At 41.6% G+C, this 17,096-nt stretch overlaps 1 protein-coding gene and 1 pseudogene across 6 annotated transcripts in view; both read right to left on the reverse strand.

Annotated features, from left to right (window-relative positions):
• CALD1 (caldesmon 1) overlaps positions 1–17,096 on the reverse strand; it is a 200,506-nt gene that overhangs the window by 50,282 nt on the left and 133,128 nt on the right. The window lies entirely within an intron of this gene.
• LOC102255241 lies at positions 12,789–13,753 on the reverse strand (annotated as a pseudogene).

A 17,096-nucleotide genomic window follows, 5' to 3' on the forward strand; every position in this document is an offset into this window, starting at 1 on the left:
AGGCTAGCAGCCTGTGCTTTTTTTTTAAGTTTATTTTTTGTTGTTGATAGTTATTACAGATGGCCCCTATTCCCCCCTGCCCCCCCACTTCCCTCCAACACACACTTCCCTCCTCTACCCAACCTCACCCCAATGCAGGCCTTCACCTCTTCTTTAGAAACACAAAGCTCAAATTACTGATAGAATGACACTGGAGTTTTGTTTCCAGCACCTCTGGTAATAGAAGTGACTGTCATTCTAACAGGAAAGCACATTTTGGGGTGATTGCTACCTCCCCGGCTTGAGAGGTATTGCGGCAAACTTCCCTCACATCCAGCTGGCTCCCAGCTCCCCCCACGCACTAGAACTGCATGCAGAGTATGTTTACAAGCAGTAGCAAATAGAAAGACAAACCTTGAGTGGAGACAGGAAATGAACGTTGAAGGGCCAAATCCTGGACATTTGGCTCTTTGGAAACAACATTTATTCTTGCAGGGGACCTGGAAGCCAACCACTGCGAATGGGTCCAACCTCCCTACTGTTGGGAAAGGAAGTCACGGAGTCTTCCCAAGTCAAGGAAACCTTACCTAAGACGGGGCCTGCTCCATGCGAGGGGAACAAGTAGACACCCACTGGCGGTGATTTGGTAGAAAGCCAGCCTGCCCAAACCAAACCAAATAATAACCTTCCACACTAAGACTCCCTTTGAATTAACAGGAGACTCCCATAAAAATGGGGATATTTTAGCAGGTAGAGTAATATGAAATAGCTGAGCACTTACATTTGGGTGTGTTAACTGAATTAGAATCATCAACAGCTTAAGAGCCAGACACCAGGGCTCTGAGAGGGAGGACCTGGCCTGTCTACACCTGCAGATTTCTATCCCAACATTAGATTATTAACCAGTGAGGCTCAGGTGTCTCCTGACTAGATCTCAGTGCAATCACTAGTTCCTTAAAATTGTTACCTAGACAGGAGACACTGTTTCAGTAGGGGAGATAACCTACTTTATTCTTAAAAATGTCCTATCTTCTAATTACAAATTACAAAGTTACAGCACTGGCATTGGCTTAAGGCAGCGGTTCTCAACCTGTGGGTCGCAACCCCTTTGGGGGTCGAACGACCCTCTCACAGGGGTCGCCTAAGACCATCGGAAAACACATACATAATTACATATTGTTTTTGTGATTAATCACTATGCTTTAATTATGTTCAATTTGTAACAATGAAAATACATCCTGCATATCAGATATTTACATTACGATTCATAACAGTAGCCAAATTACAGTTATGAAGCAGCAATGAAAATAATTTTAGGGTTGGGGGTCACCACAACATGAGGAACTGTATTAAAGGGTCGCGGCATTAGGAAGGTTGAGAACCACTGGCTTAAGGGCTTCTAATCTTATGTACCTTCCTCTCCCCAACCAACCCACCAAAGGTTCTAGTCTTTGAGGGGAGGTCAGTTCAGTTCAAGTGGGACATCAGAGTGGAGAACCCTGGGCAGCACTGGGGGCTGCATCAGTGGCTTAGGTTCTGAGGATGAGGTGGTGGGCAATGAAGGTGGAGTCTTAACTTGTGATCGTGGGAGGCCGGTGGGCAATGCCGCTCCAACATGCAAACTGACACCCAGGTGGCCGGAATTAGCACATCCATTCAACAGCTATTTGTCGAGCATTTACAATATCCAACCACTGAGGGTGAAAATCAAGATGCATTAGACTCCTGAAAGGCATTTATAATCTGGTAGGGAAGCTAAGACACGTGGTAAATGCCATAGGAGACTTATTGGTAAAGTGATTTAAAGTTTAGAGGAGGAAGAAGACAATTCCAGCTAAGGGATCAGAGAAGACTTCATGGAGAAAGTAGTATTTGAGCTGGGTCTTTGAGGATTCTGGGCTAGGAGAGGGGGTAGGGGTGGTGGGGAGGAAAGAAGAGGACTTTTCCACACACAGAGAGCTCAAATAGCAAGGCTGCAGAGACAGGAAATATGGACATGGAAAAGCAAACAGTTCAGTCTGGCCGGGGCGTGGAGTGCATGGAGGGCATTAGGAAAGCTGCAGTTGTGCTTGGCACACAGGCGGCCAGCCTCTAATAAATGGAGAGTAAACCAACCGTTTCAATCAGCGGAAGGAGAGGCTCCTTCCGAGGCGGTGGCCCTAGCAAGTCCACAGGCAGGATTTTCTAGTTTCAGTCTCTACTCCAGGTGTTTCATGTCACTCTGCAGCTTTCCCCATGAAATAAAGGGCCAGCTACTCGATATCAAGGGCTCCATCAATCCTAGCTGCAAGAGGAGACTTCAGTTCAGCAAATCCCACCATCATTTAGAACAGAAGCACTGTAGAGGATCCTCCACGAGCAATAACTACGACTTCCCACTTTTCAGAATGGCATGTATAGCCCTTCCTGTTCTTATGATCTTCTCCACTTTCTTGTACTCACTGTGCCCACAAAGAATTAAACCAGATTTTCACTTATTCTGCCTCTCAATCAGGCCCCAGGTGAAATCTGCACTGTGGTGATATTAGAACTACAGAATAATTAAACTAGAAGGGATTGTGGAGGTGATTTTCAATCCAAGCGCCACATGTCATACATGGTAACCCGGGGTCTGAGAGGCGAAGTGACTCACACAGTCAGGACCAGACCCGGGTCTTTACTTCCCATACCTGTCTGCTTTCTAAACTATGTCACTGTGTGAGCTTTCTTAGGGTGCTCTGCAGATTAACAAAGAGCTTCAGTCATCTGGGCCAGGGATCTGGCTCAAGGGCCAAATCCAGCCCACATCCTGTTTTTGTAAATAAACTTTTATTGGAACACAGCCATGCCCAGATCGTCTATGGCTGCTTTCACACTCCAGTGCCACATTCCAGTAGTTATGACCGTAGGTAAAAAAAAGTTTGCAGATCCCTGATCTAAGCCAATGTCTCAAATTTTTCATATCGTACCACTATCAGTCAAAAAAATTAGGCATGCTCTTCTCTCCTCTCCATTTTTACCTAGAGTGATCTTCTGTCTCCACAAGGCCAGCTCAAATGTTACACTCTTCTGTGATGTCTTACAAGATACGATGAAGGTCAACTGGAAGGAACTCTTTTCCTGTGTCCCACATATTTGACATATATCGCCTTAATCTTGTTATGTGTGTTATCATTTTGTCTCCCATTTTATGTCATGTTTGTTGAAAGCAACATGACCACTACTGGTTAGCTACTGTACATTAAAACATGCCCATGCTGGAATACTACTATGGCATTCTTAAAGGAATACCTTTTAAGAGTATCCTGACTCCCTTCACTCCATTTCTCTGTTTATCAAAGATTTATGATAACCTATAACTGGGTCTTTTTCTTTGACCGAACCTGTCTCTCTTCCTCCATCCCTATTCTCTCAATAGGGAGGACCCTGTATAAATTATGAAGATGGTTATTTTGCCAGTTATATTTACTGTTAATTAATAAATTACCTTTCTAGTTTGAAAGAAAATTCTCAGTCATATCATCCTATCCTTGCAACAGATAGCAATTTCACATTTTAGGATGCGAATGTGGCTTAATATTAAAAGAAAAGCCAAAATATTGGCACACAAACTCGCCGTCACCGGCATTTACCTTGGGCTCTGGCAAAGGGATAGAGGCTCGAGGGGTGCCAGGGACATACAGGGAAAAACCGAGTTGTGTGGCTTAGAGGTAAGAGCTGGAGGAACAGCCGCCATGGTCCCTGTGTTGAGTCTTCCTCCCCTGCTGCGGATGGATGCCATCTTTCCAGTGTTGAGCTCTCTCAACACAGAGCAAACCCGAACTCCTCTAGCTCCACCCTGATGACTACCCGAGACCCTGCCCTATCAAACACGAACATGGCCCTGGGCTCCTTCAGCAGCAACCAGCCTAGGCCTGCATTGCAGGCTTTCTGAGAAAACTCTTGAGGAATTCCATCAAGACCAAGGGATGCCAGAGACCAAGAGGGAAAAACTGAGGGAGGGATGTATACCACTGCCCCTGTGTTGAGCTCCCCTCCCACACTGGCCAAATTTGATTCTGCATTAGGCTACTGAACACCCTGAAGACTGCCTGAGACCCTGCCCCACCCAAATGGCACAAGACCTAACGCTCTTTGGGCAGCAACCAGCCTGGGCTTGCATTGCAGTCTTTCTTAAAAAACTCTCGAGGAATTCTGTCATGTTCAGGGATAACAGAGACATACAGGGAAAAACTGAGTTGTGTGGCTTCAGGGTGAGGGTTGGAGGGACACATACCATTGTCCCTATGTTGAACCCTCCCCCCATATGACCAAGTCTGAATCCGCATTAGCCTGGTGAACTCCACTAGCTCCACCCTGACCATTCCCCGAGACCCTTTTCAGGCGGCGGCAGCTGGCCCTGGTGTACTCTGAGACTTTTTTACTGAATGTCTCTGCCTACACTGGCACCAAATCTGAATCTGTATTAATCTGGTGAACAAAATTCACCCCACACTGGTGACTCCCTGAGACCCCGTCTCACCCAATTCATATACCACCCGAGGCTCTTTCATCGACTGAGCTTTTTTAGGCAGCTGGCAGGGGTTGGTAGGTATTGTGGTGCCTTGGTCCTTTTGCTGACTGACCCTAGGCCCGTACTGTAGGCAGTCAGCCTTGGTTCTCAGCATGGCCCTTCCCAGGTGCATCCAGATCCTGCATAGGCAGCTACCAACTGTAGATTACTTTGCATCTCCTAACAGGTAGCCCTGGGCTGCTCACAGACAATGTCTGACATTGACCTGCAAGGGAGTCCTTCTCAAGTGGCACCAGAATCAATACACCTGCTGGCAGGCTTCAGACCACAACAGCATACCACCTAATTAATTCCATAGTGGCGCTCCCAAAGAGAGGTCTTGGTAGACATCAGAACCTAATGGGACAAATCCCACTGCATGTCAGGCCCTGCACAGCAGCTCATATGCTGTGGTTGTGGCGAATCCTCACAGTCAGCCTGAGGGTCAATCACATTAACTGATGTAGCAACAGTAATCAAGGTTCAACTACAACAAGAAGGCACATACAACCCACACAAGAGACACCTCTGAAGCATCCAACTAAGGTGATCAGGGAGACTCTGCCACTGGGTCTCACAGGACACCTATTATATAAGACCACACTGCTAAGACTGGGAGCCATAGCAGATATACATCTAGTTTGTTTCTAAAACATAGAAACAGACACAGAGAAGCAACCAAAATGAAGAGCCAAAGAAACATGTCCAAATGAAAAAACAGAAGACATATCCAGAAAATAAAATACATGAAATGGAAGCAAGAAATCTACCAGAAACTGAATTAAAACCACAGGTTATAAGGATGGTGTAGAAACTCTAGGGGAAGAATAGAAAAACACACTGAGGACTTCAACAAAGAGATGGTAAACACAAAAAAGGACATAGAAATGAAGAATACAATAACAAAATGAAGAATACACTAGAATAAATAGCAGATTAGATAAAGCAGAGGACTGAAACAACAATTTGGAAGACAAGGTAGCAGAAAAACCCCAATCAGAACAGCAAAAAGAAAAAAGAATTTAAAATAGAGGATAGTTTAAGGGACCACTAAGACAATATTGAGCATAACAATATTTGCATCATAAGGGTACCAGAAGAGAGAAGCTAGGGATTGAGAACCTATTCAAAGAAATAATGACAGAAAACTTCCCTAACCTGGTAAAGGAAAAGACATACTCATTCAGGTAGCACAGAGAGTCCCAAACAAAAGGAACCCAAAGCAGCCTACACCAAGGCACATCATAATTAAAATGGCAAAGTTAAAAGACAAAGAGAGAATCTTAAAAGCAGCAAGAGAAAAACAGTTAGTTACCCACAAGGTAGGTCACATAAGACTGTCAGCTGATTTTTAAACAGAAACATGTCAAGCCAGAAGGGAGTGGAACAAAATATTCAAAATGATGAAAAGCAAGGACCTATAACCAAGATTACTCTACCCAGCAAAGCTATCATTTAGAATTGAAGGACAGATAAAGAGCTTCCTAGACAAGAAAAACCTAAAGGATTTCATCACTACCAAACCAGTATTACAAGAAATGTTAAAGACTCTTTAAGAAGAGAGAGAAAAAAAGATCAAATATATGATTAATAAAATGGAAATAAATACATATCTATCAATAATTACTTTAAATGCAAATAGATTAAATATGCCAGTCAAAAGACATAGGGTAGCTGAATGGATAAGAAAACAGACCCAAGCCCTGGTCAGAGTGACTCATTTGGATGGAGCATTGTTCTATGGACTGAAGGGTCATGGGTTCGATTCCCAGTCAGGACACATACCCAAGTTGTGGGTTTGATCCCCAATCAGGGTGTGTATGAGAGGCGGCTGATGGTTGTCTACCCTCCTTTTCTCTCTCCCTTTATCTCTAAAAAAATTAATACAATAAAAAGAAAACAAGACTCCTATATATCTTGTCTAGAAGAGACCTACTTCAGGTAGAAAGACACACAGACTAAAAGTAAACAAATGGAAAAGGATATTTCATACAAATGGAAAGAGAAAAACACTGGGGGAGCAATACTTACATCAGACAAAATAGCCTTTAAAACAAAGGTTATAATAAGAGATAAAGGACATTACTTAATGATAAAGGGGTCAATCCAACAAAAGGATATAACCCTTGTAAATGTTTATGCATGCAACATAGGAGGACCTAATATACAAAGCAAATATTAATATACATAAAGGGAGAGAGCTATAGTATTAGGCACAGTAGAGGACTTATACACACCATTGACATCAATGGATAGATTTGCCAGACAGAGAATCAAGAAGGAAACAGCAGCCTTATATAACACCTTAGACTGGATGGATTTATTTGATATTTTTAGAGCATTTCACCCCAAAGCAAAAAAACTGAAAAACACAAAAATATATGGAAGCCAAATAACATATTACTAAATAATGAATGGGTTAACAATGAGATCAAATCAGAAATAAAGATACCTTGAGACAAATGAAAATGAAACTACAACAACCCAAGATCAATGGGAAACAGCAAAAGCAGTTATAAGATGGAAATTCATAACAATACAGGCCTACCTCAAGGAACAAGAAACAAGAAAATTCTCATACAATCTAACTTTACACCTAAAAAAGACTAGTAAAATATCAATTAACAGAGCCCAAAGAGAGTAGAAGAAAGGACATAAATAAACAAAATACTCTAAAGAAATACACAAGATCAATGAAACCAAAAGCCAGTTCTTTGAAAAGATAAACATGATTAATAAACTATTAACCAGACTCATCAAGAAAAAAAGAGAGAAGACCCAAATAAATAAAATCAGAATTAAAGAGAAGTGACAACTGATACCACAGAAATACAAAGGATTGTAATAAAATGCTACTAATAATTATATGCCAATAAATTGGACAATCTGGAAGAAATGGATAAATTGCTAGAAACACACCTTTTAAGACTGAATCAAGAAGAAACAGAAATCTGAACAGACCGAATACTATCTACAAAATTGAATCAGAAATAAAAACAACTCTTAACAAAACCTAAAATAGGAAGAATGAATATCATTAAAATGTCCATACTACCCAAAACAATCTATGGATTCAATGCAATCCCTATCAAAATACAAATGGCATTCTTCACAGAACTAGGACAAAAAATCCTAAAATTTTTATGGAACCATAAAAGACCCCAAATGGCCACAGCTATCTTGAGAAAGAAGAACAAATTTGGAGGTATCGCACTGTTTGATATCAAAGTATACAACAAGGCTATAGCATTGACTGGCATAAAAACAGACACCTTCATCAATGGCACAGAATAGGGAGCTCAGAAATAATTCCAAGCCTACATGGTAAATTAATATATGACAAAGGACATGAAGCCATAAAACTCATAGAAGAAAATATAGGCAGTAAACTCTCGAACATTTCTCTCAGTAATATCAGTGATATACCTCCTCAGGCAAGGGAAACAAAAGAAAAAAATAAACAAATGGGACTATATCGAGCTAAAAATTTTGTACAGCAAAGGAAGCCATCAACAAAATGAAAAGACAATCGACTGAATGGGACAACATATTTGCCAATGATACATCTGATAAGGGGTTAATACCCAAAATTTATAAAGAACTCATACAATTCAACACCCAACAAACAATCCAATTAAAAAATGGGCCCAGGACCTGAATAGACACTTCTCCAAAGAGGACATTCAGATTGACAATAGATATATGGAAAGATGCTAATGTCACTAATCATCAGAGAAATGTAAATTAAAATCACAATGAGATACCGCCTCACACTTGTCAGAATATCTATCTTCAATAAAATCAATAAACGACAAATGTTGGCGTGGATGTGGAGAAAAGGGAACCCTGGTGCACTGTTGGTGAGATTGTAAATTGCTGCAGCCCCTATGGAAAACAGTATGAAGTTTCCTCAAAAAATTAAAAATTGGCCCTGGCTGGTGTGGCTCAGTAGGGTAGTGTTGGCCTGCACACCACACAGTCCTTGGGTGAAGTTTAAAAAAAATGTAAAAAATTGAACTACCATATAATCCAACAATTCCACTTCTGGGTATATATCCAAAGAAATCCAAAACACTGATTCGAAAATATATATACACCCTTATTTTCATTGCAGCATTATTTACAATAGTCAAGATATGGAAGTAACCCAAGTGCCCATCAATAGATGAGTGGATAAAGAAGTGGTACATATATACAATGGAATATTACTTGGCCATAAAAAAGAATTAAATCTTACTATTTGCAACTACATGGGGAGACCTAGAGGGTATTATATTAAGTGAAATAAGTCAGACAGAGAAAGAGAAATACCATATGATTTCATTTATATGTGGAATCTAAAGAACAAAACAAACAAACAAAATAGAAACAGACTCATAGATACAGAGAACAAATTGAGGGCTGCCAGATGGGAGGAAGTTGGGGATGCTGAGTGAAAAAGTGAAGGGATTAAGAAGTACTAATTGGTAGTTACAAAACAGTCCCGGAGATGTAGACCACAGAATAGGGAATAAAGTGAAATGATACTGTAATAACTATGTATGATGCTAGGTGGAGACTAGAATTATCTGGGGATCATTTCGTAAATTATAGAATTATCTAACCACTATGCTATACACCTGAAATTAATATAAAATAATATTGAATGTTAACTGTAATCTAAACTAATAAAGACAGAATATGCAAATTGACTGTCACTTCACAACAAAGATGGTGGCACCCATAGCCACAAGATGGCAGCGCCCAATCCCCTCAGCACCACTGGAGTCCCCCAGTCCGTTAAGCCCTCACTGCGGGGGCGAGGGGCAAGCAGGCCCCCACAGAGAGCAGACAGCAGGGCCTTCGGTGGTGTTGAGCAGGCAGGTCCACAGAGAGCAGAGAACCATGGGGAGTGGGCCTAAGCCATCAGTAGGACACCCCCTGAGGGCTCCCAGATTGAAGAGGGTGCAGGTCAGGCTGAGGGACCCCCCCCCACATGCACGAATTTCATGCACTAGGCCTCTAGTTGAAAAATAAAATTTAAAAAAGACAGACTAGCACAAAATAAAACAGTTGGCCACAGACATAACCAACCATGACATGATCTGTAAACGTTTTACCTATAGAACAAAGTCTGGTTAAGAACACTGTAATATAACCAAGAAAACCATCAAATAATAACTTGTCTGAGGTAACAAGGTTTCTTTATTGTTCTACATACATTCTAGACAAAGAAGAATACACAAAGTGAGCATTTGTTACTATGCCTTTCCTGTAGGATGGTTCTCATGATATAATTCTCATGACCAGTACTGGTTAGCTACTGTACATTAAAACACGCCCATGCTGAAGCCTGAATACTACCATGGCATTCTTAAAGGAATACCTTTTAAGAGTATCCTGACTCCCTTCACTCCATTTCTCTGTTTATCAAAGATTTATGATAACCTATAACTGGGTCTTTTTCTTTGACCGAACCTGTCTCTCTTCCTCCATCCCTATTCTCTCAATAGGGAGGACCCTGTATAAATTATGAAGATGGTTATTTTGCCAGTTATATTTACTGTTAATTAATAAATTACCTTTCTAGTTTGAAAGAAAATTCTCAGTCATATCATCCTATCCTTGCAACAGATAGCAATTTCACATTTTAGGATGCGAATGTGGCTTAATATTAAAAGAAAAGCCAAAATATTGGGGGAACACTTTGTAAAGTATGTGATTGTCTATGCTGTATATCTGAAAACAATACAAAATAATATTGAAAGTAAACTGTAATTAAAAAAATAAAAAAGCAAAATAAAGAAGTATTTATTAACTAAATACTGAGGGATGAATAACTTGCATAAACACAGAGAAAATATTAAAAATATGTCTTCATTATTTCTGGATTTGAAACGGATACACTGTTTTTCAATTATTTGGCTGAGAATTTTACCCCTTACATGCATGGGAAGTAAAGTTTAAACAATTCCAATGTGTCTAGAAGTTGATTTTGGTTGAAAGCACAATTCTCTACTGTTAGGATTTAAACAACTGGATTGAACTTATGAACCTGAGAAGAAACCCATCTAACTCGTTTCATATATATATATATATAGTATGTTCTTTAAAGGTTTCAAAAACTCAGGAAGAAAAGGAGCCTGGAAGCTGGGGGATATAATAGAAGATGCATTTAGAGCAGTGGCTGTCAGCCTTGGCTGCACATCAGAATCACCTGGGGGAGCTTTTAAAAATCCCTCTGCCCGGGCTGTGTCCCAGACCAATTAAATCAGACCCACTGGGGGTATGAGCCAGGCAGTAAGGCTCCCCACGTGATTCCAGGCTGCAGCCAGGATGACACACACTGATTCATAATGAGTGACCCGTCCCAGCCAGAGGCAGTTATGGCAAAGGCAGCATAGAGTCATTCAGAACACAGAGTGCAGAGAGCAGTCATGGGCAAGTAAAGGTAGGTGAAGCCACTCACCCTTATGATCCTAAATGCTGGGCTCTTTTTGCTTTTTTTATTTATTTTTTAATTGGGGAATATCAATATTTACCAGCAGAAAGTAATATTGTTGTACAGATCAAAATTTTAAACTTATTAAGCATTGGTTAAACACACTGTGTGGTGTTTCCCTTGTTCTCTCCATGACCAAATTTGACTGAGTCTGACACCACCTTCATTCGCTGGTGGCAGCCCCTGGAGTGGCAGGCCTGGTGCCTGGGAGGGTTTCACCTATAACCTTAACCTCCTTTTGTGATGAAAACATCCTATAACCCCCAGTTCCTATCTTTCCCCCATCAGGGGTCATTTGCGTCAGGATGCTATTCTCAAAGCTCAGCTAAGGATCCATGAGAAAACAACTGTTAAGAGTCTGTTTCATGGAATTTGAACTGTAAAAAAGAGAAAAAATGAGGTCAGGACCCAGCCAAACCAACAAGGTACCTGCCAAACCACACCTTATCCTCCTCAATCAGCAAAAATATCATCCACCGCCTGACTCCTCTTACCTCACCAATAGGAGCTCATTCATTCCCTTATTAGGACACTGGCAGTGGGGAGAGGGACTGCTCGTGTCTGAGGCCCAGGAGTGGCCTCCACAACATGTGCAGCTCATCAAAGACGAGAAGAGGGTAACAGCCACGGAGGGAGGAGACTGGAAAAATTACATCCTCGCTGCATGGAGGACAATCCATCTTGGTAGGCCATAATTATGGTTTTGGATTAAAAAAATTTTTTTGAAGGCCAAACCAAAAAAAAAAATCAATCCTAATATATTTTTTTTAATGCATTTTTTTTTGGAAGGGGTTTCGCCTTAGAAATGCAGTCAAGAAATTTCAAGTTGAATGCTTCCGGGGAGTTGACTACGTAGTCAATGAGTTCCTGGTCTTACCCTTCTAGAAGGACTGGGCTTGGTTGGCTTCTCCAGTTCTAGAGCACACACCTGAACCTAGCAGTGTCATTTGCTTTTTTATTTTATTTTTTAAAACCCTGTAACAATAAAAGCCCTGTCCCTCTTCTGTATTTCTGCTTCTCATATGTCTAAGGAGTCCTCTCTCCATGTTCTGACCCTTGTCTTAGCTTACCACTTCTTTTTTTTCTCACAATATAGCACCATTCACACCAGGCTTTTTTCTATGATATTGGAGTAGCTTCCAAATCAAAATAAGAAGTCTCCCTGTTATGATCTGTGTCAGCAGGGCTGTCCTGTTAATCCCATCCTGTTTAGTGGCTAAGCTGTTTTCAGAGCCAACTCATGAACTCACATCCAGTCAAGCAATAACAGATGACAATTCTAACTTTCTAGAATTTACAAAACACGTCCATCGTGGGCATGCTCTGATATGATTGCTAGAACACCAGTGAGAGAGACACTATTATTCCTACTTCGAAGCTGAAGAAGCAGGCTTGGCAGAGCTGGGCGATTTGCAATCCGCCAGGACATCACTAGAATTTGGGGCTTTTCTGACTGGTGTTCTCACCCACCTCAAGGATGTCATAACCATGTGGTTCTGCTCAGACAAGGAGCTCTGAAACTACCAGAGAGAATTTACGTCTTCAAGTTCCCCAGATTCCTCTACTAGTAAATGAAGGGTGTTCAGGTCCCTGGGAGATTGTGGGAGGCCCCAGGATTCATGTCACTCCTCTGGGGTTGGGCGGCTTGCTGCTAAAAGTGACTCCTTGTTCAAGTTGTAGTAACATTTCTAAAGCTAAAAAGTTGAACACAACAGCCACTGTCTATTTAAAAACAAACAGTAACATTGATGATTAAAAAATAAGTAAATAAAAGAGGAACGTATTAGACCAGCCAACCTTGACTTTGAATGAGTGAAGCAAATGAACAAATTGTTTAAAAGGATGAGGATGCTTATTTAATGGTGATTAATTCCCATGTGTGCAGTACTTCTTACCTGCCAGGCAATCGACGGGATTTCATCTAATCCTTACAATAGCATAGAATAGACATGATTATTCTTTTCCCCCCACCCCACAAACAGGATTTTTTATTTGTCACCATTAGAAGTCTGAATTTTAAACAGATGCTTGGACTGAGGACGCATATCCATCAACTCGTTCAACTTGAGCACCTGTCTCATCCCCAGTAACTTTTCCAGAACTGCTACCTTCACCATGAAGCTCCATGAGTTTTCCTAGTTCAAACTTGGGCTTCTTCAGCCTTCTGACTTTTCTAACAAAGACATCATAGAGCTGACAGTAGATTGGCAAGCCTTTTCTGTGTCTTTTCCATTGCTATCTGGATTTCAAGTCATTTGTCTACAACTCTTGGGTCACAATTTCCATCATCCTCTTCCAGATTTGGCAGACATGTTGATGCTGAGCATCAGAGGTCATCTGAATCTGATGGTTGTGTTTTTTTTAGTAAAACCAACATAGAATAGATGAAGCAAATAACCATCAGTAGTCTTGACATTAACGCGAGCTTCAATCATGGTCTGCTATTTTTTGACCATGGAGCACAGTTTGTCTCCACTGGAAAGATCCATGCCATGGAAATTACTCAGGCAGCTTTTGCCCTGAACATCCTCAGTATTTAGCTTGAGTTTTCCAAGTGCAACTTAATCATTCTGCAGATCAGCTAGGCTCACTTCAAAAACATGACCCTTGATACCATCAGATGTAATTTTGGTTCCTTGAATTCCCCTGACTGGTGCCTTTCCAGTGCTTCTTATACTGAACATAGCCAGTGCTTTCACATCATGCCAATCTTCCTTAGAAAATGGATCAACCACTTTCTTCTTGGTTCCCTTTTTAGACATGATTACTCTTATTTTAAATCTAGATGAGCAAACCTGGAACAAATCACTTGCCCAGGATTACACATAGGATTTTAGCTACCACGTGGCTGACTCAAAAGTGTAGGCTGTTTGTACCGCTACAATATAGCATATCTATTTTTTTCCTCAGGTCTCAGTTTTTTGACTTTGACAGGACAAGACTTAAAAGTTAAGATCTGGAGAAGCTTAAAGTTATTTGAAGAGTTTATTTTATTTTAATTGACATAAGAAAGTCATGCGATATTATTAACAATGAAATGAGAGGAGTTGCTAGTGGTTTGGAAGTCCAGCTCTCCCACTGGGGGAAGAGGTACACTCATTGCCTCTTCATAGGACCCGTGAGGCAGTATGTCGTCCTCTGGACTGGTTATTTAAGGGAATGCGTCATGAAAGTTCAAAGACCCTCTCCAGACCCTCCTCTCACCCTCTCTCGGCCTGTTCTGCCAGGAGGAGAAGCTTGCTCATCAAGCAGGATCTGATGTCATATTATAATTGCTGCCAGATTCTCCCACTCACAGACCAGAGGTGAGAGCTGTGAAAGCCCAGGCAGGGAATAACATCCGCTAAGTGTTAAGCTGGAGACAGTGAGGGAGCTACCAGAAGCAGCGGCAGGCCTGGAGCCAGGAGCCAGTCCACACACACACCCGGGCAGGGAGGAGGTGGGCCAGTCAATCAACCTCTCTGGCCTCATTTTCCTCATCTGTAAAATGGAGCTGGTGATATTTGTAGTGTTGTTGGAGGGTTAAGTGAACTAATATTTGCAACGAACTTAGAACTGCATTTGGCACATAGTAAGTAATACGAGTGTTAACCGTTTTTATTGTTTTGTTTATTGTTATGAGCCCCCTTCTCTCCCTCCTCCTCATTATATGGGAAATAGGTCTTCCAAGGTATGCTGTCTTTCCAAACATGAAGGGGAGAACCGGGCACTAAAAATACTTCTGACTTGGGATTATAAATTCCGCTTCATTGAAAATATTAACACCAGAGAATACTGAGAAATGCAGAATAAATGTAGGGGAAATTCTTATCTTTTGTTGGTAGTCCCTTATTCTTCCTTTCTCTCTTGTTCTCCTTCCTTCCTTCCTCCCTTCCTTCCTTCCTTCTATCGATTTCTGCTCACAAAGCAGAGATATTCCCTGGAGGCTGAATTAAGATAGGCATGATGATTTATTCTTATTGATTTTTAGAGAGGAGGAAAGAAGAGAGAGAGAGAGGAGAGAGAGAGAGAGAGAGAGAGAGAGAGAGAGAGAAACATCGATGTGAGAGGAACATTAATTGGTTGCCTCCTGTAAGTGCCTCTAACCCAGGATCAAACTAGCAACCTAGGTATGTGCCCTGTCTGGGAATGGAACCTGCACCCTTTTGGTGCATGGGATGACGCTCCAACCAGCTGAGCCATCCAGCCAGGGGTATCTGTCTTTCTTTTTTGAGCAGTGGGGAGGGGGGGGTGTTATAGCTAAAATGTCCAAAAATGCCTTTTATCTCTCATTTTCTCTGTCTCTCTCTTACTCCATGTCACCTCTCATTAAAATGTAAAGGGAAATTTATCATCAGACAGCCTTATCTTCCCATGCCAGAAAATGCACGTCTCCTGGTGGAAGAGGATAATCCCCTATTCTATTCTTTGGGGCTGGCTTAACACCCAAACTTAGTGGAGAATCAGTGGATCAGAGCTCTAGGCATGGAGGTTGCTCTGACCCTCACTGGAGCGGCTTTAGACAGATTGCCTGGCAGTAGAGCATCCACATGTCCCCACCGTCCCACTACCTTTCAGCCAGCAGGCATTCTAATTGTACTCGAAAATTATTCTACTCATTGCTTGTGAATTCAACTATAAAATGTGATGTTAAGGTACTTGAACTCTTTCCGTACTTGTTATGGGTTGAGTTGTGTCCTTTAAAAATGATATGTTGACACCCTAACTCCCAGGACCTCTGAATGTGATCTTATTTGGAAATAAGGCCTTTATGGAGGTAATCAAGTTATGATGAGGTTGTAAGGGTAGGCCCTCTGCCAATGTGACTTGTGTCCTTATAGAACGGGGGAACTTTGGACATAGACAGACATACATGGAAGGTAGACTATGTGAAGAAACACAGAGAAAATGCCTTGTGAAGGCTGAGGATCGGAGTGATGAATTTACATGCAAAACCACTAAAGACCGCTAGCAAACCACTGGCAGCTAGGAGAGAGGTATGGAACAGCCTTCAGAAAGGAACAACCCTGCCTGTTACTTTAAGATATCTAGTACGTAGATCTTCGTTACCATAACCCTAGGAAACTAATACAGTTCTCAGTTTAAGGATCGAATGGTTCTACTTTAGTAATACATTTTCCCCCTGACAATTTCTAGCACCTTCTACTGCCTATTTAGGTGAGTGGTTCATCACACTGAACCAGCAGCCCATCTGATTCATGAAGATGCCTTCCGTTGTAACTTGTACCTTATTCTCTCCTATGCTCAGTGGTCACCTTTGCTGTGTTCCTTTGCTTCTCTGGTATCTGGGGATCTTGGTTGGAGATTTACCCCTAGCTCTGAGGTGGGCCCATAAAACTCTAGCCTTCTCAGGCTCCCAGGGGCAGCCGGTGACAGAGCCTCCGTACTCTGAGTGGGGGAATATTTCATAGGATCTCCCTCCCAGCCCATAAATCGTTGGGAGAGGCAGACTCATAATACTTCCCTACGTCAAGTAACATCAGAAAATTTAAAACGTATGTAGGGGAGGGAGAGTACAGTAAGTGGGAAATAAATCTTTCGCAGGATACTAATTCCTTACAGACCTGGGGTGGTTCAGTCTATGAGTTCAAGGCTGTTCCCCTTGGGATGTGTAGAGATTGTACGTACTTCCTGGGTACCCTTCACTCAGTGAGGTTACAGAATAGTCCCTGTCTATGTTTGAGTCTAAGGAGCTTTTGTCCTTTTGTAGCTAGGAAGTGTTCACTATTTACCTGACTGACATCAGAATACCATTCATTTTGCATCAGGCCTCCCCAGGATGTATAGGGTTTGCCCAACTTGTGGAGACCTCAGCAAACGAAAATGTAGAGGTGAGGGCCAGGTTTGTTGCCCTGAATTCTAGGAAGTCTGTATGCTCATATTATGGGTCGAACTGTACCCTCTCCAAAAATATGTTGAGGTTCTAACCTCTAGTACCTCAGGATGTGACCTTATTTGGAAACAAGATCTTTACAGATATAATGGAGTTAAAATGATGTCATTAGGGTGGAGCCTAATCCAATATGTTCTTATGAAAAGGGGAAATTTGGACACACAGAGGGCAGATGATGGGAAAAGAAGCAGGGAGAATGTCACGTGAAGTAA

Source organism: Myotis brandtii, unplaced genomic scaffold (assembly GCF_000412655.1).
Source record: "Myotis brandtii unplaced genomic scaffold, ASM41265v1 scaffold1384, whole genome shotgun sequence".
Taxonomy (NCBI): domain Eukaryota; kingdom Metazoa; phylum Chordata; class Mammalia; order Chiroptera; family Vespertilionidae; genus Myotis; species Myotis brandtii.